Source organism: Ornithodoros turicata, chromosome 4 (genome assembly GCF_037126465.1).
Source record: "Ornithodoros turicata isolate Travis chromosome 4, ASM3712646v1, whole genome shotgun sequence".
Classification (NCBI taxonomy): domain Eukaryota; kingdom Metazoa; phylum Arthropoda; class Arachnida; order Ixodida; family Argasidae; genus Ornithodoros; species Ornithodoros turicata.
In genome coordinates this window covers 16853227-16858504 of record NC_088204.1, presented here as the reverse complement: position 1 = coordinate 16858504, position 5278 = coordinate 16853227, and the positions used below count along the sequence as shown (strand labels likewise).

General features: G+C 44.2%; 1 non-coding gene across 1 annotated transcript; it reads left to right on the top strand.

Annotated features, from left to right (window-relative positions):
- Positions 1-3468: 3468 nt before the first annotated feature.
- Trnam-cau (transfer RNA methionine (anticodon CAU)) lies at positions 3469-3540 on the top strand. Its single transcript has one exon. It is a non-coding gene; the product is annotated as a tRNA-Met (tRNA).
- The last annotated feature ends 1738 nt before the right edge of the window (positions 3541-5278 follow it).

The window sequence follows — 5278 nt, the reverse complement described above, 5'->3', positions numbered from 1 at the left end:
TCTCGAAGTTGATTGCCTCCAATTCTACTGTCCCGCATATTTCCGAAGACATCTAATTAAAAATGCTAACTAAGAATTTTACGTAATTAGTCACCCGGTATTCACCCGCGCTTTCCCGCAGGGTGTCCGCGTGGCCGCATATAACCCACCTGCAAAAACGGTATATTTCGTAGCAATTTTTTTTATAAAAATATCTCTAATGGATAAAAACGAATACCCTCTATACGCCTTTATTAATTACAGCGACTGCCTTGTGGGCGTAAAGTTCTATTATTTCAGCGACGTGGATTAATTAGTGTTGCACGACCGACACACAGCTTCCAATCACACGAACCCCATGTTCCCGTGTACCGGCTAAATGACCGAACGCGTCGAAGATTATCCCACGTTAGATCACCTAGCTCTATAGCTAGTGGCACGTTTCGTGACCGAACGACCGAACAGAAACGAGAATCACTCGACGTTACGAAATATAGTTAGACCGTGCAAAAGAAAGAAGAAACATCCTTCCAACCGTACAGCCGTTCGCAAACAAACCCGTTAACCTGCCGCTTTCCGCTGTGTGCGCCTTCCAAGACGAGGGAGACATTCTGAAAGAATAAACAATAAAAAGAGAAGATCCAAGCGATCGCTCTTTTCAAGGTTCACGGTCAGCGTTTCTGAAAAGCGGAAGAAAGTCCCGTCTATGAAGTGTATGTGTGTGCGCAAGTGCGAAGATGCGTCTCCGATGTCGTTCCGCAATATTTCGCCTTGGCGTTACTGAAGTTATAAACGGGAAGGCAGGGAGGGCACGTGCCGAACGATGACAGAGGAAGGCGGAAGCGCGGAGACCGTTTCTGATGATGATGATGATGAGCGTTATCACTTATCGGTCATCTCGGCTGCGAAGTGAAAACGTGACAAGAATAGCGCCGTGATTACGGACGCCCACCATTGGAATGAAAGGAGGAAGAGACTTGCTTTCGGGGGTGGGCGAAATTAAGCTGTGTTCTACGGAGTGGAACGGTTTGCAGGTTATTGTTGTTGTTGAATTATCAGACGCGCCTTTGCGTGTTAGGTAATTGAAATAACAGCGGGAGTTAACAGGGTGCTCGAATCACGAGCACTTCTTGAAAAAGGCGGAGCTCCGCCGAAACGTTGACATACACTCTTGACATAAAACATAACTTCGCCGCATGCGATGTGATGTGATAGAAAAAGAAAAAAAAAATCACCGCATAGCACGCTGAAGGCCAACCATTGCACCGAATGATACTTTTATCGTTGTTGATGTGTTGAAAACGGGAGGCGTACGCCTTTTTGTAACAATTAACATAACTGCATAAGTGTCACAAAAATGTGTACACCCCGCGCTTTCCACAAATCAGCACTGATAAAAGTAACATTCTGGTTGGTCTTCAGCGTGCTATGCGGTTGGGTTCTGATTTATCATTGATAATCACGAACAGGGGGCTCACGTTCCTTCTGTATCAGTATCAAAGTAACGACATATTTCATTAAGCGACGAAAAATTTTTGTACCATAGTGACCCTTTAAAAACTAAAGTGGGCCTCCTAAGCTAATTTTTGGACCTTAGTAATCCTTTAAAGTACTAGAGTAGGCCTCCTAAGTTAAGTTTTTGCACCTTTCGGACTTTTTAAAAGACTAGATTAGTCCTTCTAAGCTAAATTTTTTAACCTTAGTGACTCTTTAAAAGACTAAAATGGGCCTCCTAAGCTAAGTTTTTGTATCGTGGTCACCCTTTAAAGGCAAGTTATCAGAACAGCTTCTTATCTTGTTACTTCCGCTATTCGTGCCGTCCCCGACTCGGAATAAATCTGTCTAGCAAAACATCCCTCTCCCAACTTGTTTGCGAACTTTCTTCCAAACACTGGTGACATATCTTGCTACTTCCTCTTTTCTTTTCCCTTGATAAGCGTCTCTTTTGACACGTGCTTACCACGCGTTCTACAGGGTGTCAGAGAAGACGTGTCATTGAATTATAATTAAAAAAAAACTACGCCACCTAGAATCATGCGGTCAGCGGCATTTGTTCTTACTAGGTTTTTGCCATGTCCTGTACATGTCATGTAAGGTAAGTTTAAATATGTAAATTTTTGTGAACTGAAGTCGGAAATTTGCCAAGTAAATGTCACTTTTTTACCCCACCAATATGAAGAGCGTGTCTAGTTTACTCAAATTAATGATAATTGACAGGAATATTCAGGGGCTATCCCATCAGAAAAAATAGTCGAACATCATGCTCTACGGAGCTAGCGCGCGACAAATTTTTCAGCGTTATCCTTGTCAGTCCGACGAAAGGAGGTTGGAAACCTGCCGGCCTCGGTGGCTCAGTCGGTAGCGTGTTCGCCTTCTGATCCCGAGATCGCGGGTTCGAACCCGGCCGAGGACGCCAGCAACTTGGTGGCAGGGTACAAGTTGCTTAGACACGCCGTCTTCCGCGAGGGACGTTAAATACGGGGTGCCGTGTGATGCCGCTTTCATCGCACGTTAAAGAACCCTCAGGTGGGCAATCCACAGACCGACCGCTGTGGCGTCGCTCATGATCTCAGTTGTCTCGCGACGTAAACACCCAATTATTAATTAATTAAGGTTGGAAACCCAGCCCACACCTGCAACGCAGAAGAGATAACCCAGGTATGGCTTATCGCGTCTGACTTTCGCTGGGATCGCACTTTCCCTCTCCCAATTTCAGGAACTGTCACTTTTTCTATTATCACTCCGTGGACTGGGTTTGGAACCCCCTTTCGTCGGACTGAGAGCGATTGCGCTCAAAAAGTCGCCGCGCGTTATGGTTCAGGGCTACGAAATGCATGGTGGTCGGCTATTTTTTCCGATGGGATAGCTCGTGAATATCACTGTCAATTATCATGAACTTGAGTGAATTCGGCACGCTATTCATATTGGTGGGGTAAAAAAGTTACTTTTACTTGGCAAAATTCTGAGTTCAGTTCGCAAATATTTACATAATTAAACTGACGATACATGACATTCACATCAGGAGTTGGCAAAAACCTAGTAAGAACAAATGCCGTTGACCGCATGATTCTAGGTGGCGTAGTTTTTTTATTATAATTCAATGACACGTTTTCTGGGACACCCTGTATATTACACCGCATGTCTCTAGCCATACTCGCCAGCACAATTTTTATTGTAATCAACAAGGAGTGCTTACTTTTTGTAGGATGGCCTCCTTTTTCTAACGTGATCCGTTTGTGCAAAAGAAATACATATAGTTAATGTCCAATAATCCACGCTGCTCTTTCGCTAATTCAGTTCAATTGAATTCAGTCCGCTTTGCCTGTTGTACGAAGTCAACCTGCAACAGGACGTTCGTGTTGTATCAGCTGTGTGGCTGTCGACCTTGCCGCGTATGGCGTATTGAGCTGACGCAAGAAATGTGCGAACACGCCCCTTCGCTCTAGTTTCCCCTTCATTTGAGTTTCTGCAAGTAGAGCGATACCTCGTAGCAGAGTGGCGCAGTGGAAGCGTGCTGGGCCCATAACCCAGAGGTCCGTGGATCGAAACCACGCTCTGCTAAAGTTTTTTTTTATATCGAGAAAATATTTTTGCAAAAATTACAGTACGGAACCCCATAATATTTTTAGGTTCGCTCTGCGTTTACGAGTTTTCTTCTCCTCTCTGTGTTTGTTTTGAAAATCATTATTATTATATTTAAATTAAATAGAGAACAGGGAAGAAACATTGCAATAATTGACAAAAGAAGAGTCAACAATGTCCCCCCCCCCCCAAGCTGGTGTTTCATTTTTTCTTCTTCTTCTTCTTCTTCTTCTTCTTCTTCTTCTTCTTCTTCTTCTTCTTCTTCTTCTTCTTCTTCTTCTTTTTTCGTCATGACCTCACCTGGCTTTTGGTCTCCCTTCAATTGCAATAATTACGCATACACGTACGTAATGTAAAGGTTCAGAACCTGGTAAGTATTTGTTCACAACTACCCTAATAACGACACGGCACCGAACAGGCAGAGGCGGATCTACGGGTATCCGGCTATCCTGACCCCTCAGTTTCAGTCGTTACGCAGAGTTTCAATTGACCTTAGATAGTAGGAAGCTGTCCGACGGAGGACCCCCCGTCTGAAAAATCCTAGTTCCGCCTCTGGGAACAGGGTTACAAAAAAGGGTTTTTATTAGATAAATTGATAATTTGTGGCTCTATGTCGCGAGACTATAGTTTTTATGAGAATATCGAAAAGTCTGACTTAGTCAGCCGGATGTATTTTGTTTAAATCAACGATTATCTTTTTTGACGAAGGGTTTTACCGAGCTTCTGACCTGAAGCTTTTGCTTTGGTCTCCTTTCGCTGGATCATCCGCACTTCGTCATCACCCCCTGCCCCCCACTCCTTCCTGCTGTCCTCTCTCCATCTGCCCACGTGACATATAACCACAGTTGCTTCGCGGCGTTAACACGGAATTAAACAAAAAAATTCGTCCTTTCTTTAGGGTTGTGGCAAAATTTTTGTAAACTAGTATAGCAGAGCACGACACTCTAAAGAAGTTCTGTTTCGAAACGATGTGTTTGTGGTGCAGAAGCGAATCTCAACTTTTGTGCATGGTCTTGCCGTAAAGAAATATATGATGGACTAGAAATTAATGAGCGTCGGAGCATATCGTTGTGACAATAAATTACGTTAAGTAAACAAAGACGAGCGACCCTGCGCCGACGTGAAAGACGTGATGTCGAACGTTCCACCAGGAATACCATAAAATCACCCAGCATCATAAATTTTTACTACATAGTTATTGATAGTAGACACATTGCCCGTGCCGACTCTCTTTATTTCATCACGCCTCGCTCCTTGCAGATGACACCGGGATACAAATGCTGCTGACATAGACGCAAACATGGCTTTCATCCTTCATAGATTTCTCTGCGGAGATTTGCTAAAAGAAAAGAACAACGATGCATGCAAGACCTCCACACCTACACACGTATACGAAAGCAGATAAACGTCAAGTGTGACTGCCCAGAAGTCAGATTTCAAAAGCGCGCGGAGGCACTGCGCTTTTGCTTCTGTTTTCTTTTTCTTTTTCTTTTTTTTTTTTTTTTCTGTCATGCACAACTTCGCGAATGGAAGAATGCGATGAAGCGGGATGGGGTGTTGCGAATCGGACTAACGTCAAGTTCGGATCTCCAGTGTTTACAGGCACATCGACGCACTCTTTGTAAAAGCAGCGCCGACAGGTTAAACCTGGTACAGAGTGCACGGCCATTCTTGGAGCGAGCGGGGTGTACTGGGTTAAACTCAACGTGACCCGACG